The sequence below is a fragment of the Desmodus rotundus genome, chromosome 10 (genome assembly GCF_022682495.2).
Source record: "Desmodus rotundus isolate HL8 chromosome 10, HLdesRot8A.1, whole genome shotgun sequence".
NCBI lineage: Eukaryota > Metazoa > Chordata > Mammalia > Chiroptera > Phyllostomidae > Desmodus > Desmodus rotundus.
In genome coordinates this window covers 32,745,040-32,771,207 of record NC_071396.1, presented here as the reverse complement: position 1 = coordinate 32,771,207, position 26,168 = coordinate 32,745,040, and the positions used below count along the sequence as shown (strand labels likewise).

Sequence of the window (26,168 nt, the reverse complement as noted above, 5' to 3'; positions counted from 1 at the left end):
AAGTAACTACATAGTGTATGAGCCGATGATGCATTATAATGGAGAGAAATAAAGAAAGGTAAAAGGAATTGGGAGTGCTGCCAGAGGGCGGGGTAAGGATTGTAGTTTTTTTATGCAGCTTGTTCAGGGAAGGCTTTGCTGATAAGTGACATTTGACCAGACCCCCGGGGAGGTGAGGGATTGAGCCAGGCAGATGTCTAAGGAAGAACATTCTGGGCATTTTGAACGTTCATGGCATGTTTGTTTCCTTTCCCCCACAATGAAAGAAAGGGTCAGCAGTTTATTGAATAGTCTTGCAGATATTTTCCTTTTCTACAGATTATAGTCCTGCAGAAAACAGAGTAGTTACTACTCCTTTTTCTTGGAGAACAATAGCAGTTTCTATGGTTATGGAAAGGGGTTGGAATCAACTGGAAGTGCACAGACCTTTGGTGTACCACGGGATGCATTTATGTAAATAATGTGATGGATTTATTTGAGGCTTCTATGTTGCAGGCTTGATATGGAGGTCAGTTCACTGCTCTGCCCCTTGGAGGCTTTGCTCCTCCAAGCAGCATGGTTTTGGGATTTGAGAGCTGCATCCCACAGAGTAAATCCTGCATCCTTGGTGCAGCGGGGCTACTGCAGTGCTTCATGGGCAGAAATAGGGCTGGATGCTTGAGAACTTTTGTCAGAGTTTCTGTGAACTAAGATGTGGTGAAGCTGGGTCATGGTCAGGGTGGCTGGCTGGTTGTTGTCCCCTAAGTCACCTCAGAAGATGACATTTACCTCTGTGAATTTCCCCCATCCAAGGTTTGGCTTTTAGTCTTGCTGCCTCAGAAACTTGATCTGTTTCTGGGTCACATGACAGTGACCTTGCTCACCTGCATGCCAGTGTACTGACGTGCAATGGCTGAGACATCATGTGGCGTGGCTGGTGTGTCCTCTTCCTGCAGACTTCCCTTCATGAGAACTAAACGGCAAGGAGAAGGTTTCCCTGATGAACGTGTACTGAGAGCAAAGAGCGTAGATGCCTACTGTAAGAACTGATCACATGCATTGGGGGTGATCTCGCTAATGGGACCATGGAGCAAACCAGCCCAAAACTTAGGGGCTGAAGGCAACAGCCATTTTTTATTTTCTCACGTGTCTGGGTTGTGCTTGGTTGATCTCAGCTGGGTTTGCCCTTGTGGTTTTGGTCTGCTGATGGTGTGGCTGAGGGCTGGCTGTTTTAGGATGGCCTCAGCTGGGATGACTTGACTCTGCTCCATGTGGTCTCTCATCCTCCACAAGGAAAGCCCAGCATGTTCACATAGAAGGTTAGGAGTCCGAGAGAGTAGACACTTACATGGCCTCTTGAGGTCTCAACTTATAACAGGCACACTATTACCTCATCCTTCTTTACTGACATAAGTAAGTCACAAGGCCAGCCCAGAGTGAAGAAGTAGGGAGTAGACCCCACTTCTTGATGAGACGAGCTACATAGTAACATTACAAAGAACATGGATCTAGGGAGGGGAAGAATTGGGGATATTTCTGCAATCTCTTTACCATAGGCACCTTAATATTTGAAGTCCCCTTGGCTAAGGCTCCTTTTTTCCTGGGCTCTGCTTGAACAGGCAATGCATGCACTTTTTCTTTTTCTTTTCTGTGTTTCTATGGCTGATCTACTTTAGACATATACATACTTAGATAGTCATTCATTCACCAAATATTCATTGAATGTTCTCAATGTGCCAGGCATGCTATAGGCAGGGATACAGCAGCAAAAAATAAAATGATCCATCCTCATGAAGCATTCTTGTTAGTTGGGGGAGACAAATAATATGTGAGTAAACAAGTAAATGTGTCATGTCGGGTGATGAAAGATCATCAAGGAGAGAAAGGAAGACGGGGAATGCCTGCCTGAGAGGGAGTAGGGAAGTAGGATGGAGTTGGGGATGGTCATTTTATATAATGCATATCTGGGGAAAAGACACTTCCAGGAAGAGGAAGTCAGTGTGAAGGCTCTGAGGCAGCAAAGTACCGGCATATTCTGAGAACAGCAAGAAGCCTCATGTAGAAGCAACTGAGAGAGGAGGAGCATGGTAGAAGATGAGATCAGACAATCAGCAGGGAGCTAGGTAATACAGAGGCTGGTAGGGCCTTGTATGGATTTTGGCTTTTATCCTTAGTGAGACAGGAAGCTCACTAAGGAGAATTAGAGAATTCTCAATTGGAGAATTTTTAGCACAGGTTGTCATTATTTGATTTATGTTTTATAGTGATCACTTGAGTTTTAGAACTTAGAATAGACTGTAGGGGGTTACGGGTGAATACAGGGAGATCAATCATGAAGCTACTGCTGTGATCCAGGTGAGAGATGGTGGCAGTTTGGATCAGGGTCAATAGTGGCTGAGAGGGCAAGAAGTGGCCAAATTCTGGATGTATTTGATGATAGAGAAGATAGGACTTGCAGATAGGTTAGATTTAGGGTATAAGAGAAGGAAAGGAGTCAAGGATGACTTTACATATTTTGACCTGAGCAACTGAAAGGCGTTGTCCTTTGCTGAGATGGAGAAGGAAGACACCCAAGGGGACACCCAAGGGGAAACGTTAAGTAGAGAGCTGTATATGTGAGTTCAGGTTTGAAGCCAGAGGCCCAAGAAGGAGATGTACATCTGAGTACCATCGGGATGATATTTTTTTGTTGCTTCACTAGGGTGCCCAGTGCCCAGAATGTCTCCTGGCGCATAGTATATGCTTAATGAATTTATATTGACTGAATGAATGGAACCATTTAATCACTGGAGGGGACTGCAAATCTTTGCTTCTGTGGATCTTACAGTGTAACTCCATGAAGTTATTCCCTTTCTTTCCAAGTTCTCTTGGGAACCTTTTTGTGGATCTCATGGTCTAAAAACAGACTCTAAATGTGAAGGCTCCAATCACTTATATCTTACAGAAAGCAAAGTGTGGTGATAAGACAGAAAAATGACTGGAAGCCAAAAAATAGCTCATACTTTCAAAAAAGGAGACAAAATCCTCTGGAGAGAGGTGGCTGAAATTCAGGGGTGTGATGTTCTTGGTTTATTATTGTACTGCTCTTAATTTAAGATTGAGCAGGAGCAGGGAAGGATCTTCAAAAAAGGAGACTTTTATTTAAATCGGTTTTATGCAAAGTGGAAGGGTATCATCAGCTTGCCTGAAAAAATGTCCCATATCTACAGCATCTTGCATAATGTGTTCCTGTTTATAAAAGGAGAGAGGTAGGCAATACAGCCCTATAGGAAAAGGGGAGGGCTGGCACGGCTTCATCTCAGACTTGAGGTGTTGTTCATTTCCTCCCCGTGGTGTGGCTGAATATGGTGAGCGTGAGTTTTGTTTGCAATGATATTGGCAAAGGGCAGTTGCAAGTAGTCTATTCTGTGTGTGGGCAATAGTGGAAAAACATAATTGAAGCCCAGACGGAAGAATAAGAGAGATGGCAAATTGGCCTCCATTTTTATGTGTGGGTACTAGGCCTACCATGTGAGATGTAGGGTGGAGTAGTGGGTTTGATGTCAGACAGAACTAGGTTTGAATTCAAACCTCATTACTTTATAGATGTATAAGATGAGTAAGCTTTTTAATATCTCTGAGCCTTGGTTTCCTCAGTTGGAAGATGGTGATGATGATGATGATGAAGAAGAAGAAGAAGATTCTGGTCATCATAGTGATAATACTCAAGTACTCTTCACTTCCCTTCACGCTCCGGGACTTGGAAATATGTTAGTCTAAATGTTAACTAAGGAATCAACATACTTGCTGAGGGACTTAAAGATTCTGTGTGAAGAGAGAATTGAGCAACTACCATTTAATGTCACCAGTGCTGTTGAGGTGATTTGCATGGGGCCTATGATGTTCAAAATGAGACGAGTGGATGATAATCAGCCCTCTATTCTCTGCAGTAAGCCCACCCCACTAGCTCAGCTCTGCAATGTCCCCTGGTTTGTTGGAATTCTATGTGAAAATTCCTGAGTCAATCTGCGCCATAGTGTCTTCTGTTGCAAAAGTCCGCTGCCCTCCCTGTTCCAGGAGCATAGCAGGCACACAATAGATACTAGCTGCATGAATGAACAAATGCCGTTTTGACGGCTCTATTCCTCAAGCTTCTTCCTAGTTATTCCTCACTGGCCTGGGTAAGAAGCGAGAGTTTAAGTGACCAGTGAAAAGCTGAGTCTTCAGCACAGTAGGTACGCAGCAGCTAACAGTTCCTGTTCCCACCTCCCTTCCATACCTTTGCTGTCATTCTGGCCTCCTCTAGATCAAGGAGCCTACACCCAACTTACCCTTGGAGCTTTCAAATACCTCAGCAGCAAAGGTTAAATCTCCCTTGCTGTCCTGACTGTTGATTACAGCTCACTCAGCAATGTTTCCTGCTCTAGCAATGAAGATCTGCACTGTGGATTCCTTCCTTCAACTCGCCACTCAGAAGCCTGTGGTCCCAGTAACTCTTCCTGTTTCCTATGACTCCTGCTCCACCCACTTCCTGTTCCCTTCATTAGTTAGCACTTGCTTCTGTCCTGAGCAGCACTGGAGACAGTGGCAGGCATTAACTTTTTTTCCTCAAAGGAAATTAAAAATTCTCCCCTAAACGGTGACTGTGTAATCTCTCAGGAATGGAGTTGACTTGAACTTCTATTAGGAACGAGATTAATATAGGTCACATCCTTTCTCTCATTTCCATTTTATAGATGGGAAGCCTGGGGCCCAGAGAAAAGAAACCACAGATAAAAGTACCCTAGGAGAAATGGATGCACACTGTCATTTCTTTTGCTTCTAGCTTTTCATAGATGCGAGAGAAGGTAACTTTGCCAGACCTCTGAGGCCTTCTTGAATCACAGTTATCTGGGTCTGGAAGTTGGCTGTTCAAGCCGGGAGCTGCCTGTGTCGATTCCAGGTGATACATAGGTTGGCAGAAGTCCTGGGTTCTAATACTCACCTAAACAGGGATAGTATGAGTTTTCAAGGTCTTTCCATGACAGAAACCTGCAAATGAATATTGCTAAGGAGAAGGAACAGAACATGTCCCTGGGTAAATGCGCCATCCATCATCATTCGCGAGTGTGCAGGTTTTGTTTGCATAATTATTTCACGGACAGGTTCCTTTTCAGGTCCAGAACAAATTCAAGGCAATGGAAGGACTTATTTGAAATATAGGAGGTCTTAGGGTTTCAGAGCTGAAGGGACCTTGTAAAGCCGGAATCTAAATTCCTTACTAAGCAAAGGAGGGAGCTGAATCTAGAGAAGGAAACAAACACAGTCAAGGCCCTGCAGTAAGTTAACAATAGAGAGAGGATCAGAGCTCGAAAGAAGGCTGCAGCGATGTAAGGTTGTCTGAGGGTAGAGGTCAAGAGAGAACAGGAAAACAGGGCCTGGGTCCTCTTTCTTATTATGCTTAGACATCCACAACTCATTATCGCAGCCATGTGAGAGCCCTGCCAAGCCGCTCAACAGCGTCCTCTAAAAAATCCTGTAGGGTTTCCCCTGCTGGCTCCCAAAGCCTAGGCCCAGATCGGCTGCCCTTGTTTAGCCTGCAGCCCCTGCTCTCCTGCCATGCATAGAATCTGACCGTGGCCTTTCTCCTGATCCTGGGTGTAGCAGATGGTGCTGAGGAATGGAGCCCAGCTGGCATGCAGGCAGCTCTGGGGAGAAGAAATGGCCTTGTGGGATGGCCTGCTCTGGGCAGAGTGCTGGGCCCAGGGATGGGGCTGGAGGGGTCACAGCAATGTCAGGAACTCCTGACCTTGGCCCTGAAGGGTGCAAGGGACTCAGTTCCACCCCTACCCCGATGATAATATGGGCTGAATGCACCCCACCCACAGTCACTGAAAGGTCCATGGATTAAATGTAAACACTTATTGTTTTTACAAGTAAAGCATTAAAATTAAGTTTTAAGGAAAGGGAAGCTATAGGGAAGCAATGTAAAGTCAGTAGCTTAAAAATTAAAGTAATAGGAAGTAAACTCAAGAAGAACAAAGGAGAGATGGATTAGAAAGGGTTAAAAGCAATGTGGAAATGCTGAGCTATGTTCTCTCACTCCCCATGATGGGTGACTGTGTTTTTTTTTCTTCTTTGCGTGGTGCAGGCCAGTCTCTGGCTGAGAAGCTGTGCTTCTCCAGTTCTCACATCACAGGATTGGTGGCCTCCTGTTTTCACAGTGGCCTCAGTTTCCTCATCTGTAAAATGGCCATAATGAGATCTACTTTCTGGGTTTGTGGAGGGGCATTTATTGAAGAGATGTCTAGTGCTTAGGAGGGTACTCAAAGGTGCTTTTCCACTGGACTGAAACTCCCTGAGAGCTGGGACCATGCCATCTTGTCTACCCTGCAGCTCTGAGGTCTAACACAGTCCCTGGCACACAGTAGGTACTCCATGGTTAGTTATTTACCAAACTTGGAGTGCCTTAAAGGTACTTGCGTATTTCCAAGGAGAAATGCTGTAACACTGGATTGGAGAACAGAGAAAGGTGGAGGGATGTGGAGAGGATCTAGCACCTTGACTTTGGGCGCTGGTGAGTTCATGGATCAGCTCACCACAAGGGTTAAAGAACAAAAATTTGCAAGAGAAGGTGGAGGTGCTTCACGTTTCTATTGTTGTGCTTGGGATTGCTCTATATTTGGATGAAGACTCTCTCTCTCGTCAGAGGGTTAATCCTCTTTGTCGGAGTCATCTAGCCAGGGATTAAGTGCTTTAAACTCCAAGCCTCACTGGCTCTGACAGTGTGAGCTTTGTGTTGCCAAGGCCCAGGGCTTCCAGGGGTCAATTTCTATTGATTCAACACACAAGGCTCCTTTGTCATTATTTACTCCCAGCCCCTTAATACTGTGGAGGGGAGGTAACTTATTTCCTGTGGCAGATGTGTGATCAGAACCTGTGTTTCCAGCTTGGAGTTCTTCCCTCTGCTCTTTGCTAGTCTCCAGTGAAGGGTTCAGGGAAAGAAGTTGGACCAAAAGGGCAAAACCGTGCCTCAGTGGGAGTGCCCCAGCACTGACGCTAATTCCACTTGTGTTCTGGGGAAGCCTGTAGTCTGCCTGTGAGAAGTCCAGCCTGCTCCCTTGCTAACGGATAGGCTATTTAGAAACACTCCCAAAGGGGCCGAGTTCCCCAGTCATTTTCTGGATTTGTGTGCTCAGCTCAAGATTCACATTCTTGAATGGGAGAAATCTGTGTGGCCCAGCTGGGGTCACATACCTCTGCCTGAGGCAACCCCCACTATGAGTCCTACATGCAGTGAGGGAAGAGGGGTTCCTCCAAGTAAAATGGGGGACTTGTTAGTAAAAGAAAGACATGCTTGCTGGGTGGGCAAAGCCCACAGAGTTCACCACACACACTGAGCTGGCTTTCATTGCTGAAGCAAAGATGACAAAGCGTTAGCTTTGTTGGTGAGTGTCAAAGACTTTTTAAGTCTGGCTGTTTCTCCATCTTTCCTTCATTTTTTAAGGGGTTCCAGTTTGCATAACCCTGTCCCTGCTTGCCCTAACCTTGTATTTTTACGAATTAAAATATGCAAAGTTCAAAGATTGAGTCCCCATTCCCTTAAATCCCTTTTACACTGATTTATTCAGCAAATACTTATTAACTGCCCACTGTGCTAGGCATTGGAATTAGTGGTAAGTAAAGAAGACCTGGTCCTTGCCCTCAGAATTGTGAGCTTGTGTACAGCTTGGACACCTGTAAGCCCCATTGCTGCCCATCATGGGTACCAACCTCGGTTAAAGAAAAAACAGTGTGTTGTTGAATTACATTGATGAGTTTGTTCTGCCAAAGAACATGACTTTGCATTCTCCCTGTGCACAGAACATCTTGGAAGCTGAAGAGTAAAACATCTTGGGATTAAACTGCCAGCTACTCTGTTCTCTCGAAACGGGGAGCACGTGGGTGGCTTTCATTCGCTGACTGAATGAGAACTGGCACCCTTGGCTGCTCTGTTTTGTGTGGTGTGTTTGAACACCGGACAGCATATTGCTTTGCTATTAGCAGGTTATTTGTATAATCCCAGCAGCTGGCAATTGTGAAATAATATAATATTCAAAAGAAACCTTCAGAGATATTTGCTTAGAGAGAATGAAAATAGGCAGAGAATGACGAGTGCTGTGAAAGGTTGTACAGAACATCGGATGAGTGCACTTCACAAAGGCAGGCTTGTTCCTTGGGTAGAATTCCCCATGGAGCATCCCCTCCTCAAAGTTCAGAGAAGGGTCATGCATTCTGGAAGGGAAGCCTGTCTCATTTTTCTGACAGAGCTGGAAAAATGGCCTCAGCTCTTGGGATCCGGCCAGGCTTGTGTCAGTAGGGAGCTCGTAAGTGCTATTGTGGTTTTGCGCTCAAGGTCAGCACCAGAGTACAGACTTGGAAGAACACAGAGCTGCACCTTTCTCTCCTTCTGTTCTATGTTCCATGATGGTTAGAGTGTAGGCTCTGGAGTCAGATTATTGGAGTAGAAGCTTATCTCCTTCCCATACTAAATGTGCTCACATGCTCTGTGCCTCATTTTCTTTATGTGTAAAACAAAGGTGATATTAACAGTGCTCTATATCATACAGTTGCTAAGATAAATAAATAGAGATAATATAGCATTCAGCCAAATGTTGGGCATATAGCAAGTGTATTAGTTAGCTACTACTGCATAATAGTAATGCCGCATGACAGGCAGCCCCAGATATCTCAGCGGCTCCCACAACGGACATTATTTATCTCACTCATGAGTTTTACAGTCACCTGGAGAGATTCTTCTTCATGTTGTAAGTCAGGTTCAGGTCTGCTCCACGTGTCTCTTATCCAGCTACCAGGCTGCTACTAGGGCCACGTTCCTCTCACGGTAAATGACAAGAGGCCGTGGAGGATGCCAACTGTACTCGCACATTTAAAACCTCTGTGTACATCATGCTTGCTAACATTCATTGCCCAAGTTCAATCACATGGCCAAACCTGACATCAGTGAGGTGGGAAGTATATTCTTCTTGCAGTGGGAGAAGTTTCATTGGAAGAGGTTACATGGCTAGGAATTTGGATTATAATCATATTACATGGGGGGAGAAGAACTGGAAATGACAATTTGATCTATCAAAGCAAGTTAACTATGTAACAGTGTGGGACTTTTCTCTTGTCTGAGAATGAACATTCAGAGTATAAATCTAAAAGTAAGAAGGCTTAGGCACTCTGCTTTTTAAAGCGAGCCACAAATAATAGGGGTCCCTCATGAGTTTCTAAGAAGTAACAACACTGGCCTTGGAACCCTCACCTCTAAGCTCCCAGGTCCGCATAAGTATATATAGATGGGAAGGGAAATGAGAATCTTTGGAATCTTGGCCTACAGGAAGTACTTGCTTAAGGTGAAAGACTTTCCACTCTCTACAAAGTCAAATGAAGGGACTACCAGAGATTCCCTCCTGTAGATTGCAGATGCTTGAAAGGAGGAGTGTGGTGGCATCTTGTACCTGTCTGTTTGCTGACCTGCAAGCCAGCAGACATTCCCTTCCTGTGATACTAATGGAGTGGACTGGACTATGGAAGGGAGCTGTTTGCAGGGCTTGACACATACCCTGGAGTTTAGGGCATATGAAGACGTAGAGCCTGGTGCCTGCTCTGGTCCAGAAATTTTGGCAGGCAAGAAGAGGCTTGATGGAGTATTCTGTACCATCAGGGAAGGATGGGCAGCAGTACAATGCCAAAGGAAGAACATTGATTTTTGTTCCATACATTGAGGGCCTAGGAAAGTACAGAAAGCTCCCTAGGAGGAAGCATAAAGCATAGGGAAGGAACAGGAGCCCCAGGGCTATTCAAGCAGTAGCGGAATCGTGACAGGGGGCCATCAACCTGAAGAAGTGGCTGGATGCATGGACAGCTGGTGGGTCTGGAGGGGTCCCTCTCTGAGAGGTTCCTTAGTTAGCACTGGAGGGGACCAAAGTGGGGCTGAGCAGGGCTCCAGAAAACTGTGTATGCAGAAGCCACCAGCTTCAGAGGGGCCAGTCTAAACCAGAGCAATTCCAGGGAGGGTCATCAGCATCATCATCATCAGCAGCAGCAGCAGCATCATTGTTGTTACACTTCACAAACATTCCAGGTTGAATATACAAAATTCGTCTACTTTCCTCCACTTCTGGTTCCTCTTACACCTCCTTCACTCCTCCCTTCAGCTCTGTTTGGTGGCCTCACAAATTTTATGCAGTGGGTGATGAGCTCTCTCTGCAGGAGGCCAGGCCTGGGGGCGTGGGCATGCTGGCTGATCCGCTTGGGGCTCCAATTTTTACTCCTAATCCTCAGCTTCTGTCTGGCTGGCAGCAGATGGAATCCTCTGCAGGATGCTCGGCCAACTTGCTCCACTTTTTAGACTAAGGCAGGGTCCAGAATACATAAATAAAATGCAGGCATAGAGCAAAGTGTTGCAAAGAGCAAAGGGTTGGCATTTCTGGGGGAACGAGTTTTTCCCAGTGGTAAGAGCTATCTTTGAAAAGATACATCTTTTTCCAATTTGACAATCCCTCCACTTTCAGGGAGGGATTAAATGGCTAAAGTGGATGAGGAAAGAAGGTGAGCGGTGCCTCAGGTACCCTGTCATTTGAGATGCCAGTACAGAGCTACAGCAAGCAATTCACTTGTTCTCATGGTTCAATCTGGGCCACTTGGTGACCTGCCTGAATTTAGCAAGTGACAAATTTCCCTCCTGGCTCTGGCTGTTATAAACTAATACAATACACAAATTGTGACTTATTCCAAGCCTTGGATTTGTGAGGGAATTTGAAATTATCCAAATTTATTGGTGCCACTAGTGAATATTTAAAACCGAAACTCTAGGGATAGGGCTGGGAAATTAAATTGTTTGGAGAAACTGCCAGTGCTCGTAATGCACAGTGAAGGGTTGAAACCCAGGGACAGAGTAAACCTTCAATTCTGATGTTTGTTTCTAGTGTTTTATTTGCCTTCCAGAGTTGCCCATAATTCTTGGGTAGAATCTTTTTCTACCTGTGTCTTTCATGTGTATTATATTCTCTCATAATTTCACTGTTTTATATATTTTTTATGCTTGCTGAAGATGGAGTTAGCAGCTGGGCGAACCCAACACGGCACCCACTTACTGGAAGGGAAGAGAGAGGAGTTGGCTTAAAAATGGAAGCAAATGAGAGCAGAACAGGAGCTCTCTTGTACCACGTGGGTCCTCATTCCAATGGGGGATCCGTTCCTCTATGCCCCTCCCTTCCCTTCTGCACCCACCTCAAGAAAGCAACTATTTATATTAATCCTATTTTAAAAGTAACACTTGCCCGTCAATTCCAGGAGTCTAACTACACAGACTGTGTACCCAGTATCTGCCCCGAAGTCTCTGTTTGGCAAACTCCCACTGTGCCAGGTCCTAGAAACATATTTCACTGGTGTATTTCCCGTTAGGCCAGGGATGCTGCGGATGCAGGTGAGACAAGAAGAGAGCCTGTTTACCAAATATGTCGTCTCTCCTTCTGTCAGGACTTAAGTCATGGGGCTCACAGATGGGATCCCCAGACATCCTCCCGGGGAATCATGGGGGAACACAGGGTCGCCTGGGGTTAATTTCCCCATCAGAATCATTTTGAACTGCTCAGCTTTCTCCTGCTGGGCTGACGCTGCTCCATCCTTATGCCTCGTTAGCCTCTTGGGCACCAGTCGCCCGCATGCTCATGCCAGCCCACTTGCTGAAGAGCCAGTGCCCCCAGTCCTGGCTCCCTCCCTGTCCTTTCTGCTGCTTTTCTGGTTGCTTGTTTTGTCTCTCTGAGTCATTTCACAAAATTGGATGTCCCAGTTAAGATACTTAGCATCTGGGGCTCATCTTCTCCAACCTTTTGTCTGTTCTTCATCCTGTACTTTCCAACAGATGCATTGAAGTAAGAGCTGGACGGTGTGGGAGGGCTGTAAAACCAGAGAACCTGCATTTGTACACCAGGAGTAACCTAGGAAGCCCAGAGCCATGCGGTATTCACTCATGGGCCCCCGTGCACACTGTGCTATTTGGGGACACAACTGGGAGTGATTTGCATTTATTGAATGCTAGTTATTTGCCTACCATTTTCTAAGGAGGGGGCCTTGTTTGCTTCTTCCAACAAATTCCTGCAAGGTAGGAAGTGTTATCCCCACGTTGTGGAGAAGCAACGTTGCTCATCTGAAGTCTCATGGCTGGTGCATGGTTGTGATCCTTCGGACTCCTTGCCCAGTGCTGTTTTCTCTCTACTGGGCATGTCTTCTCTGAAGGTCTCCAGAGATGAGCCAGGAGAGAGTAATTGGGAGCAGGCTGGATTGGCTGGATAAGCAGTCTCCAGGGGAGGCAGTCCTGACCTCTGAGCTCTCTTGCTGTCTGTCCCCTGCAAGTCTGTAAGTCACCCCTTTACCCAGAAATCACCTGGGCCTTGTAAGGACTGTTGCCCAGTGAGGGGCCCAGGAGATGTGCATAGGGAAAATGGGGTGCATTGTGTTGCTCTGGATGCTACCCCTTCGCAACATGTTCATCTTTGCCAGTTCAGAGGGGATGCTGTAAATCCTTGGGACGTAATTTGTCCAGGTAACCTTGTGCCCCTCCTTATGGGAAAATCATCCTGGGCTAACACCAGGGTGGACAAACTGTGTTTTGGCTTGTTGGTGCTGGTTTGCTATTCTTTTTTTACCACATTCATTAAGTTATCAAAATGTTATTTATTAACATTTAAATGAGACCTCCCAGTTTCAGGGCCCATCTGTTCTTGCTATTTATTCCTTCAGGGAAGTCACGAATCTGTCATTTGTGATTTTTCAGTTTTTTGTATCCACAGTGCCAATGGTGTTTCCTCTGTGAGGCTCTGGTGCACGACTGTGCACGTGGGCCTCTTGGGGGGACTGTGAAGCTAATGCACCCACTTCCACAGGAAGCGAGAAACCCTCTGCTGAGTGCTAGGCACAGCAGCCAAGTCCCGGTGGGAACACGTGCATTCTTCCCTCACAAAACAGAGACTTTTCAGGTCCACAGAAGGATTAGGGACCTCTTTTAAGTCATGTGACAACTTTCTGATGTTCAGAGATACAAAAAAATGACTCTCTGTTCTTGAGAGTATATTAGTTTTCTGGGGATGCTGAACAATTGGGCAGCTTAAACCACAGAAGTTTGTTCTCACATTTCTGGAGGCTGGAAGTCCAAGATCGAAGTGACACTAAGTTGGTTTCCTCTGAGGCCCCTGCCCTTGGCTGGTAGAAGGCGGACTGTTGGTGCCTCTTCACATGGTCATCCCTCTGTCTGTGCACATCCCTGGTGTCTCTTTCTGTGTCCTCATCTCTTTTTACAAGGACGTCAGTCAGATTGGGTTGGGGGCCTCCCTTAGGGCCTCATGTAACCCAATCACCTGTTTAAAGGCTCTGTCTCCAAACACAGTCACATTCTGAGGCCCTGGGGGGGTTAGGACTTCTGCATGCGAATTCTGAGGGGACACAATTTAGCCCGCAATGGAGAGGGAATGAGTGAGAATTTAAGCACTGGTTGCATTTCCATTCTATGTCATGTGCTATACTCACAGCATCACATGCATTTGCTGGTGTATTGAAACAGACCCTACAGATCATCCATTGTGTGGTCAGTACAAGTGGTGAGGGAGAAGCTGGACATCTAACACCAGGGCGTAAACAGCAGAGTGGTGAAATAACATCACCTTAGAGGGAGAAAAGGGCCCCAGGATACCACACTTGAATATAACTGGATTGAATGTATTAATAATAATGATGATGATAATAATAATGGATATTAGCTGAGTATGTACTTTTGGCTGGGCCTGTGTTCTAAGTGCTTTAAATGTTTTGTTTTGTTTTTTTAAATAGTCACAATTCTAAAGAAAGAACACATCTAACACCTATAAGAGATGCTGGTCAGCCAAGTATGCATAAAGAAAGGAACTTTGAATGCCGTGTGGCCAGTTCCTTCCAAAACCTGGCCGAGAGAGAGAGCATTCTAGCCAAGGGGCTCAGGTATGCTGGTTCCCTTGGCAAGGCCGTGTCCACCGCAGGCATGAGTGCTGCAGGCTCTGAGCTGGAGCCCAGGAGCAGGGTGACTCATCTGCCTCTGCTTGCTCCAACCCCATGCTCGTCAGCATCCTGCCAAGTGTGGGTGGGCTTCCTGTGTTGGTCTGCCCATTGGGAGAAGGGGTGCTGGTCATGCCAAAGTGAGGGTTCTGTCTCACAGATAGATTCCTCCTTGCAGAGAAGCCAAGTGGCCTTCTGGTTGATAGTCAGCCTAGAAGAGTTGGGTAATGGAACCTGATTCAGGGTGAGAGCCAGACCTTGGGCTTAGTTTGTTTCCTATGGCTGCTTCGAGTTACCACACACTTAGTGCTTTAAGAGAACATGCATTTATTATTTTACAGTTCTGGCGATCTGAGCTGAAGTAAGTCTCACTGGGCTAAAATCAGGCGTCGGCAGGGCTGCACCCTGTCTGGAGGCCCTAAGAGCGAACCTGTTCTTTGCCTTGTCCAGTTTGTTGAGGCCTCATGCATCCCTAGGCTTGTGGCCTTGTTCTCCATCTTCAAAACCAGCCGCTTAGCATTTTCCATTTCTCTCTGACTCTGACCCTCCCTCCTTCTTCTTTCAGTTGTGAGGATCTTTATGATCACAGAGGGTCAACTCAGGTAACCCAGTGTAGTCTTCCCATCTCAAGACTCTTAACTGAATCATGCCTGCAAACCTTGGAAAATAACATAGTCACAGGTTCCAGGGATTAGGACATGGGCATCTTTGGGAGGCCGTTATTCCGCTGGCCATGATAATCCTCACCTTTGGGAACACTTTGGGGTGATGGTCAGCTGCCCGCCTTAGCTACACTCAAGCTTAACGTTGGCTGCACACTTTAATTTTTTTGATCTTCACCCGAGGACATGCTTACCCATTCTTCACAGAGGGGAAGGGAGGGGGAGAGATAGGGAGAGAAACTACGATCAGTTGCCTCTCGTACGTGCTCGGACCGGGGTCCAGACCCACAATCCAGCCACGTGCCCTGACTGGGAATCAAGCCAGCGATGTTTTGGTTTACAGGACGATGCTGCAACCAACTGAGGCACACTGGCCAGGGCTGCACATTCTAATTTCTCAAGTTGATCTTCCTCCACTTGGTGAGGCAAGGAGGAGGGTGTTATTACCCTGTGTGAAAAGCAAGGAAGCTCAGCGTCACAAAGGCTGAGTACTGTCTGGGGATGGAGCATATTCTGGCCAGCAGCCCTGACAGTTTCATTACGCCACGCTTCCTTTCCAATTGCTGTCTCTGCTGCAAAAGCTAACATTTCTCGGTCACTGGTGCCACTCTGAATTTGGTTTTATTATAAAACTTAATCAGCATATCAGGTTACAAACCACTTCAAGAAGGAAACATCTCTTATTTTATGACATTGTTCATTTATGAATGCATTCATTCATTCTTTTTATCACCTACGGAGGGCCCTTTCTTTGGTTAGTGCTGTGGGAAATAGAGACGTTTAAGGCTTGGCTCTTGTTCTCAAGGCGTTTCCAGTCAGGCAGTTCATTCTGGTCCTTTGTCCTGTAGGTCACATAGCATGGCCTTTGGAATCACTTGGACTCTACTTGGACTCTAATCAAAACACTTGGACTCTAATGCTAGATCCATCAATCACTAGCTCTGTGATGCTGGGTAAGTTGCTTAACCTCTCTTAGCTTGCCTCAGTTCCTCCTTCTATGCAATGGGATAATGACTCTGTGTACTCTGTAGTGTCCTGTGAACAGTGAATGGATGTCAACATCCAACTCCGAGCTAGACACGTGGTAGTTGCTCATGGGATGTTCTCTACCCCTCCTTGCCCTGGGTGCTGGCTTTATCTTGAGAGAAGAGTGTAGATGAGATGGTGTGGGGAGTGTGGGTGGTGAATTTAAGCATTTCTGGGATGTTCTAACTAAGTGGCAGAGGCAGGCTGGAAACAGATGCACTGCGCCCTTGGTGTGGCCGTTGCAGAACAAGCTCATTAGGCCATGCCCGATGTTTGAGGCTGTGGGGAAGGCGTTCTATTTTCCGTACCTGCATGCCCACAGCACTGGCCAGCAGCTCTTATCGCATCCTCTGGCAGAAAAGCTCAGTAGGTGTGTAGAAAGCAGATTATCCACCCTGTCCTCCTTTTTGGGGAAGGGAGGGGAAGAAGCTGTTTTTATGGAACAAATAGCTTCTTGGATATGACAGAGAAAAGAAATACCCTGGAGGTATAACAGACACAGCATAGGCCCAGGGACAGCCCAGAAGGGTGTTTGGATGGATAGGGAGCTGAGATGCCAGTGGGGAGTTGGGGTGGATGGAAAGGAAGGAGTAGTGAGGCATTTGGTCTAAGCATTCCGCTGGGCTCCAGCATGATGCTTTTATAAGCCAAGTTCAGATTTTAACTCCTGCATATTGAGGCGCAGAAACAGTCCCAGGGGTTTATCAGGATTTCTATGTTAACTCTGCCAACCTTAGCAGATTCAGGAGTAGTTCTTTGAGCTCTTCTTTTCCTCATTATAAGCCTTAGAATGACATGTATCTTATGGACTATAAGGAGTCTTGGGAGGAGGTAGTGAATAATGACATTTGGTGCTCTGCAGAGAAAAGCATCACCCAGGTATTTGAGCATATTCCATGGGAAGAAAAGGAGCCTACACCTATGAGCACTTATCTTCCTCAGGTTCCTCCCAAGGGCTCAAATCCAACCTGAGATTGGGCAGACACTGCCTTTCCATTCTCTGGGGGAAAATCGCATCACCAGCCCTACTCTGTTATCTGGCAGGGATCCTCGGGCCCCCTTCCAGGAGCTGTTTTCATTTTCTCCCACCCGTGAGTCATCCTCAGAGGCTGTTCTTCAAGAAGGTGGGATGGGAGAGAAGGAGGAGGTGTCAGAATGTGAAAGCTGTTCTGTTCCTTCTCTGAAAACTAACTTTGCAGCTTGTAACTGGTGATTTGTTGTTGTTGTTGTTGTTTCTGCATGGAGTCAGAACCAGTGAGGGGACCAGGTAGTGAGCGACCCAGGGCCTGGAACCCCCACCTACCCATCACCTGATTATTATGTGAGGTCCTTGTGTTTTCACGTGAGAGTCTTCTGTCCTGCCACTTTCCAAACAGGGGCACAGTCATCACAGTGACAGTGTATGTGAGATCCTCGGGGTCAACTCATTTCAGAAATATTTGACAGGCATGACGTACACAGCAATGAGTATATTGAGGGCACTATCCCTTCCATAATCAGAGTTATTGGCAAAATAAATACAGTAGTACCTTCTTATATGCAGGGGATGCGTTCCAAGACCCCGAGTGGATGTCTAAAACTCAGTATGGTACCAAACCCTAAATATACTATGTTTTCTTTTCCTATGTATACATACCTATGATCAATTTAATTTATAAATTAGGCACAGTAAGAGATTAACAACAATAACTAATAGTAAAACAGAACAATTATGACCATATACTGTATTAAGATTACGTGAATGGCTTTGGGATCATTATTAAGTAAAATAAGGGGTACTGGTTTACAAGGGTTAAATCCTCTTACTGGACTACTCCCTTAAAAGTGAAGGGCCACTTGAACACAAGCACCGTGGCACTTCGACAGTCGATCTGGTCGATGAGATGGCCACCAATGAGTGACCAGCGGAGAGCGTCACAATGCGGGAGACAGGGGAGAGGCATAAGAGAAAAGTGCTATGCCTAGAGCCAGAGTGGATGCGACCGCTTCAAATGCAGGTGGAGGATAAGAAGCCCGTGAGGGAGGCTGCGATATTACTCAGTTTTCAGGTCGAGAAGCCGAAGGTCCTCAGAGTTAAGTGACTGGCCTACAGGGACACACAGAATAGGTGGTGATGGTGGAAAGGGGCACCTGGGAATGGGTGAGAACTAGGCATTTTCTCCTACATCCTATGCGTGCAGCACACACTTGATTTTAGGGCTGATGAGCCATGAAAGGGCAGCATTTCCTTTTGGGTCCAATGCACCAGTGTGAGCACCGGGCTTTGACTCTAGAATAAAAGCAGTAACATTGGACCACCACCCTCCTGTGCACTACACTCAGGCAATCTGTGTGGGAACGTTTTCTTTCCCCCACCCATTTTTTTCTCTTTTTTTGAGATTGTCTGCTCAAATGCACGGGAATCGACAAATTCTTAAGATAGTCTGTTCTGGAGGGAGTGTTAAATTATTCCGACACAGTCACGAACAGAATGTCTCCAGCGGGCTGAACTTCCTCCTTGAACCTGCAGATGGCAATTTGCCTAGCCCCTTGAGAGTCTGCAAAGGACGCCTGGCCAGGGGGCAGGCAGCAGGGCTTTTATCTACTGCCCAGAGGGTGAGTGCTTGCTGGCTGTTCTCTGCCTCCTGCAAATGCATGCCCTACTATTTCAAGGGTCCCTGAGCAAGGCTGGCCACCATGGCAACCAGACCCTGGCCAGAGCTTCTTCGGGTTCCTCTTCTCCACCTCCACGTGGGTGTCTGTCCTTCTCCCAGGTTTGTGTTCCACTGGAAGCGTGGATGGCTGCAGTAAGCTTCCCTGGGGATCACGCCTGCGGGCTTGCATTTCAATAAGCTCTGGAAGGTCCACTTGTGCCTCAGGGCTTTTTGCAAAGTGAGGCACTTCTTAACAGGGAACTCCCCTCTTGCCTCTCTGTCACTTTCTTTTAGTCACTCAGCATCCTCTCCTCCAGGAACGTCTTTGCCTCCTCTGATGAGAACTTTGCTGCAAGAGGTCATTTAGTTTTGCTCTGATTCTGGACCCTTCCTGAAGAAATACCCGGAGGGCTGAACAGAGCATATCCATTATTAAAGACAAAGAATAACCAATTATAATGTATGGAGCTTGCCTGAGTCATGCTTGGAGCATCCCTGTGCAGGGGCCACACTTATCTTCCCTGTGTGTTCCAGTTTTAGTATACATGCTGCTGAAGTGAGCACAGCTTTTAGCGTTTTATATAAATATTTTCTGCTCCAAAGGTCTGGTGATTCTCCCAGAGAAGCAGAACAAAAATGTCACCTTCATACACAGGTGTGTGCCTCTCCTGAGTTCTCTGAGTTCCCACACACTTCTGGCTGGAGCTGATCCTGAGCTAGCACTAGCTCATTTATGCTGTTCCTGTCTGTTCGCTTGATCGCCTCCAACAAAAATCGGAGACCATGGCTGATGTTCATCTTGTCTTTCCCCCCCTGAGCTTCCTGAACTAACCAGACTAGGTTTGGGGCATGCACCAGATATTTCTGTGCCTTCAAACACCCTCTGCTGCCAAAGTGTGCCTGCGCTGGTCCTAAACAAGTTTCTGACCCCGTGCCTCGGTGACTGTTGGCCACCTCTGTATTAAGCACAATACAATGGATTCCTCACTAATTATGGCCTTGCTGGATATTGACAAACATGAAGACATTTGTCTCTCTGCTCTCTTAGTGGCCACAGGCACCAAACAGAAGCCCATAGAGCCTTAGATGAACATATGTTAATGCTAAGATTCCCCACACTTCCCCCAACTTTTCTTAAAAATAGAGCTGTTGTGGTGATGGAAGCTAGAAGTGCTATAAGTATTAGGGGGGGTACTTTCTGTACCTAAAGAGTAAGCAAAAATTGCAGTGTTTCTTTTCTTTCTTTGTTTCTTTGTTTCTTTTTTTTTTTTTTGTCTTCACCTGAGGGCATGCTTATTTATTTTTAAAGAGAAGGATGTGGAGGTTTGAGGCAAAAAGATGACATACAAATTTGTGAAGCATTCTATATTTTTAAGAAAATGCTAAGAGGCATTTTTATTATGTTAAAATCCTTCTTAATGGATAATTGCTGGGTGACTTTTTTTAAAAAAAGATTTTCATTTATGTATTTATTTTCAAGAGAGCAGAAGGGAAGGAGAAAGAGAGGGAGAGAAACATCCTTGTGAGAGACAGGGATTGGCTGCCTTTTGTAGGCACCCTGACCGGGGACCAAACCCACAGCCTAGGCATGTGCCCTGACTGGGAATTGAACCCGTGACTTTCTGGTTTGTGGGACAACACCCAACCAACTGAGCCACCCCGGCCAGGGCCATAGTGTTTTTTAAATCCCACTTCTGGAACTGGCTACATTATATGCGGACCTTTTAAAAAATACAGTCTTTTTTTTTTGCACCCGATTTCCAAAAGAATTTACTTTAGCACATCTGCACTGAGACTTGAGAAACTGCAATTTTGATGGATTTTGTAGGGATTCTGATGTATAGCGTAAGTCGAGAACTGCTGATACAGAGTTAGGTATTCTAGCAAAGGCCTGACGTTTTGTGAGATCTTTTGCTGGTGCCATCTATGGTCTTTTGCAGACTTGGGACAGGCTCTTCTTCAGGAAGACCTGGCCTTTTTGGGAGCATCTTTGCAATTTGTGTCCCAAGCCTAGGCCCTGTCCATGTGATGGGTGGGGCACCGATCCTGGTGCCCAGTCAGGTGCACCGGCAGGTCCCAGCACAGACAAGGTAAAGGCAAGATGCATCCATCATAGGGACCATAAGGTTTACTCTAGGGTGGCATTTAGTTCAACTCTTATTCCAATCTAATTCACTATGAAACCATTTCTAATAAAATAAAGTTTAGGATATACGAGTATCCTTACTTTATGATAGCCTGCAATTTGGATCTTGGTGTGACTCTTCCTTCATATGGTTTCTTAGGTGAAAGCAACAATAATATGCTGCTTCCTAATTGTAAATGAAGCTTCTCTTCCTTATATGTCAGGCAGGGCCAGTGGTTGGGAGTTTCCAGCCAAAAGTGCTGCCCAGGGACAGTCTGGGTTGGCACTGAGGCAAAGTCTGTAGGATCACTTGGTTGGGATGTTGTTCTGGGCGAGAGGGTCCCAAATAGGGCTGTCCATCAGGATCACTTGGAGAAGGCGTGTTGAGATTCAGATGCCTGGGTCTCAGGCCTGGCTCAGAGGCCTTTCAAATAAACTCCCAGACAATTCTAATGCGTATCCAGGTTTGGTGACTATTGAAATAGGTTGCCATTAAAGTCCCCTCTGTCACAAGATTCTGTGAATTCTACCCTCTATTATGGGACAGAGAGTCAGTCTTCCCTGTCTTGTGTTCCTTAAAAAACCCAGTGTTCTGTTCACAGAGGCAGTAACGACTGGTCCAACATTGTTTATATTTCATTCTCGGAGAAGATAGAGCATTGAGCTGCTTCAAAATGTCCGGTTGCACATTCTCTTTGTGATGAAAAGTGTTATTTACTCCGGGAGTACTTCTTGGCAATGCTAGCAGACCACACACATTTCACTTGGATGAAGCCACATAATGCTTATACACCTGCATGAACTAGCTGGAGGGATCAACACGAGATTGTCGGCTGATGTATTTATTTTAGGAAATGGAAGGGTAAACGCAGGACCGAGGTGGTTTGGGGAATGTAGCTTGCTTCCATACACTTTTCCTCGGCATGCTCAGGCAGAAAAAGAAAACTCAAAGTAAGTGCATACTTTCTGACCGTGGTGAACACGCTGTCCAGTATCTCTCTAGTTCCTAAGTTGAAGCTTTCATGGGTTTTTAAAAAAAGCATTGGCTCGTTCTTTCCCATATGGATGGATGCTGGTGATAAATAATGGAAAAATGTCAAATGCTAGAAAAATGACATGCAATTTTTCCTTCCCCCTCAATACAGGACTTTATTAATAATTGATGCACACAGCTTGTCTCACAGCAAAGGGCTTTTCCATAAGGAGATGTAACATGGACAAGGCTGAGAGAGACTTTCTGAGCCCTTCTCGACAGAGGGCTGTCTTTCAGGCAGAGGCACAGTGGAGAGAGGGGGCGCTTTTCTCCACTTTTCTCACTTTATTCCCTAATGCTGAGCTTTCTTTGGCAGCTGGCCTGTTTCTCATTTTTTAAACTAGGAAGCCACTGTAATTAAATGAAGCCTATTTCTGCTGTGTTAATTAATGTGTGCATACAGGAGGTTACTGATTTCCCTTAAGCTGTGATGAACAGGATGAGCTTTCATGGAAGTCACCTAGAGCTTCAGCAGATGTAGCAATTGGCTTTGGGAAACATTTACACTGAATAGCAACACACAGCTAATTCTACTTGATAAAGTCTACCAGGGCCTAGGGACTAAAGAGTGGTCCCCAGATTCTTCTAGGCTTTCTGTGGGGATTTGAGGATGATGAGCAGAGTGGAAGGGGCCTGTTTACAGAAATCACTCAGACCTGGAACTTAATGCTACTGAACAAGTGCTATAAAGCACATTGTCAATAGTTCACAAGACTAGCTTTGTATCATTATTTCTGAGCACAGAGATTTTGGGTGCCTGGGGTTTGGAGCTGGTGGGAGTACCAGGCTGGTGGTGTAGATGGACTTGAACGTCCGGGCCAGCCTGTCTTTCTGCCACTGCAGCCACTCTGGCAGCTGCCCAGGCCTGCGCAATAGACTGCAGTTGATGGGAGACACTTTCCACTGCCCTGGTCTGCTGGTTTGGGTCGTGTGTCAAGTTGGCAGCTAATTTTCTCAGGGCATTCGCTTGGAGTGGGACTCAGAGGCTCTGCCTGAGTCATAAAGCACGCAGCAGACTCAGCCGCGATGGCCGCCATCCCTCCTGATTGCGGCTTTGGTGAGAGCTGTCTCTTCTCTCCTGAAACACCCTGTGCTTAACCCACACAGACCAGTGCTGCTGTTTGTACTCTCTTTTCTTTTGCCAATTTGACAGAACCTGTGAATGAACAATGTTCCAGAGGGTGCTCGGCTGTTTATGAATCTGTGTAGCTTCCTGGATTGGAAACTGAGGTGGCAGAAGATATCATTGGCCCCTTGAGCAGCCCCCTCTCTGAATCATCTCTCCACAATACCAATCTGATCGCGTCCCTCTTTTGCTTTAAAAATCTACGGCAATGAGGAAACCTTTGTGGGAGGCATGATAGAAATACTGATGATCATGATTGTGGTGGTGGTTAAATGTCCAAACTCATCAAATGTGCATTAACATAGCATCCTTGCAATGGGTGCAATGTATTCCGTGTGCATTACAGCCCAATGAAATAAAGAAGGAGCAGGGGAGAGTCTGAACTCCCTCGTCAGGCATTCAGAGCTGGACGCCAGTGCCACAAAGAAAGGAGCCACAGCTCAGCCACTCCAGGTCACACCGAGCAAGCCTAGTCCCTCCCCTCACAGAGCGTGGCTGTCCCCAGCGAATCTTTTCTTGTTTCTTCCTGTGGCACATGGGAGCTTCAGAACAGAGGGAAGGGAGGGGAAGCATGAGTGGGTAGGAGGGCCTGGAAATAAGATCCCCAAACCTGCTATTTTGTGCCTCCTTCCAAGAAGTCTCCTCCCATCCTTGCAACAAATAGAAGCGGGAGGACAGAGCAGTTAAGAGTTCAGACGCTGAAGACAGACTATCCCAGCTCTAGTCCATATTAGCTGTGTGACTTCAGGCAATTTACTAAACCTCTCTGTACCTTGGTTTCATATCTGTAAGATAGGATAATAATAGTTTCTACCCCAAAGGATTAAGTAGGTTAATATACGTGAAGCACCAAAGATGGTACCTGGCCGAAAGTAAAGGTTATATAAGTATCGCTATTATGATAGTTATTATTGCCCACCAAACGTACTGAGATGATGAAGAGACCTCCTTGAAGGGGTATTTCGTTCTAGTGGAGAAGCGCAGGCAACCAGCAATTGAGCAAATCAATACACAGATGATAACTGCCTTGAAAGACCATCCTACTTTCCTTCAGATTCCCATTAAGTATATTCTTCATTAGACGGGATCCAGCATGCATTGAGCTGCTGGCCGACTCAGGCAAATCACAGTGTTGGGAGGAGTCCACGGAAGAGACTTTAATTCAGGGCAAATGGAGTCTTACTGTAGTGATAATGGAAGAGAAGCTTTTTCTAAAATAGCTCATCAAATCTGTGACATTTCTATGTAGCTCGTTAAAAGATGGTTCAGGCCACTCCTGAGCTGGACAGTCCCTCAGCACAGAGCCACTTGTACCATTGGTGTCTCCAGTGTAGGGTTCAGCGTGAGTTGAATACATTGAGCAGGGGGAAGGTGAGTGAAGACCCAGCATCTCCATGTGGAGGAGGCAGAGACCTTTCCCACCCTGTAGTTCAAAAAGAGATGAAAAGGGACAGTGGATTTCCAGGAAGTTCTTTACGTTCACTGCACCAGAGAAGGTGAGAATAATGATGGGTTAGGGTCTCTCAGAGCATGGGTATACGGAGTCCCCTCTATCAGCTGCGTTGCTTTAGGGGTGCACGCTTCACACACGTGAATATGTAGTGCATGGTTGTAGCATGAGGGAAGCAAATCTGGAAAAGAGTAACTTTCCAATGAAGTATTTGTGTTATCAAAAGTAGCATGGTCTGCTCCCCTGCTACTTTTCTCCTCCTAATAAACAAAACATCAAATTCCATATCACTGACATGTCACTAGCCTATCTGTTGGGTGTTTTAAGCAAAGGAAAGAGAATGAGCATTTTCTTATTTCCTAGTAAGTGCTGACATTTTATGTGCAGGATCTGATTTGCTTCTCGCCTTATCCCTGTGATGTAGGTGATAATTATCTCCACTTGATAGATGAGGCATCTGAGATTTAGAAAATTTAAGCCATTTGTTCAGGGTCATGTCACTAGGAAATAGAGGTCAGGATTCCAAAATCTCATCAGACTCCAGAGACCAGGAATTTCCACTCACTTTTCCTACTGATGATGGGCACTTTGGCGTGTTGCTTTCATGTTCAAGAGCTTTAGGGGGCTTTATTTAAGAGGACTTTGGACAAGTCTGTGCTGCATATGGGGCTACAGAGATAAATAAGACACATTCTTCAAGTCTCTCTTATGCGTTATGAGTTTACAATGTTATGAATGTTAAGTGTTCTAGATACTTCATAAAAGATGAAAGTAGATACAGTATCTTCTTAACAAGATCAGCAATTAAATAAGTCTCGATGGTATTGCAGTTATAATTTTTTTTTGGCCCCAGGCACATCCAGGGTGTTAAGTAAGTTGTGAAAATAAGACATGTTGAAATGATGAGCAGATGAAAATGTCAACATTTTCAAAGGCCAGGAGGAAAATTCAATTTTTGTTCCATCCTGTCCTTGGCAAATAGTCAGTTTCCTCCCCCTCCGTTTTTCTGTTAATCACAAGCGAATGTCTTCTTTACTTCTGTGATCGGTTCGCTCATTGACATTCACACAGCTTTGGGACTGGGGCTCTCATTTCCTTTGTCATCTTGATGAATGTCTGGACAATTACACAGCAAAATGACTGTGAAGAGCAATAAAAGTGACTCAACAGTGGAACTGAGTCTATGGGGAAGGCTGGATGACATCTTACAAGCAAGGAAACAATCTGTAATGAAGTCTGCCATGTGCTGTGAAGAGTTTTGGAGGGCTGTGCCCCAAAGTCTTGACCAATAATAAGTCTGGTCTTAACCTGGATATTAAAACTGGATGTAAGTTTTCTCCACCAGCTGAGGTGGAGAACCCAATCAGCTGTATGGACAGTTCCTATCTCATTACTATTCATGAAGTGTGCATATAATTAAGGCAAAAATATGTTTCTGGTCCATTGTTTTGATTCTTCACTGGATTGTTCACCAGTTCACAACAGAAAATGAAATTGTAGTATCTGGGTAGTTAAAGTGAAGGCCAACTGTCCCTGTGTTTATTGAGGTAATTTAATCCCAATTTGAATGGAATTGGGATTATATGGTGATCATAGCTATCTCTTAGCTAATTTTCAGCCTTTGGCTCTCATCTCAAAGGCTGCCTCCTTCGAGAAGTCTTTCTTGAGGACAAGGGAAAGTCCTTGGTAAGTTACTCTAAATGATGCCTTCTCCTTTGTTTTTATACAATTATATATTTGTAGTCTCCTCTTGCCTAGAATAGGGACTCCATGAGTGCAGGATCTGTAGCAACTCTCTCCAGCCTTGTCACAGTGCCTGGCACACAGTAGGTACTCAATAGAGGCTGTTGAATGAGAAAACATTAAATAATAGCACAAATCTTAGGGCCCCTGGATATACAGATGAATGACAATTCTCTGTGACGATTTCCGAACTTGAGAGTTCTGTGTTCTCTGGGCCTGATTTGTGGTTAACTACTACATAGCAGAATTGTGGGTTGTCCCCCTTCATAGATGGCATTTTTAAAGGTGGTAGGGACAGGACAATTTAGAGGAACACCTTAAAATGAAAGACCCAAGGAGGTGTTCCTGTCCTCTACCATC

The 26,168-nt window shown here is 45.7% G+C and overlaps 1 protein-coding gene and 1 non-coding gene across 9 annotated transcripts in view; one reads left to right on the top strand and one right to left on the bottom strand.

The window, feature by feature from the left end:
• The window catches only part of SV2B (synaptic vesicle glycoprotein 2B), a 92,450-nt gene that overhangs the window by 6,563 nt on the left and 59,719 nt on the right, over positions 1-26,168 (top strand). For 3 of the 8 annotated variants that reach the window (XM_045196606.2, XM_071219456.1, XM_045196607.2), the window contains exon 2: positions 15,521-15,625. The exons of the other annotated variants lie outside the window; for them this stretch is intronic. The gene's annotated coding sequence lies outside the window, so the exon portion shown is untranslated. The remainder of the gene's footprint in view (positions 1-15,520; positions 15,626-26,168) is intronic. 8 annotated transcript variants of the gene reach the window in all.
• On the bottom strand, positions 18,788-18,895 carry LOC112306165 (U6 spliceosomal RNA). Its single transcript, XR_002974908.2, has one exon. It is a non-coding gene; the product is annotated as a U6 spliceosomal RNA (small nuclear RNA).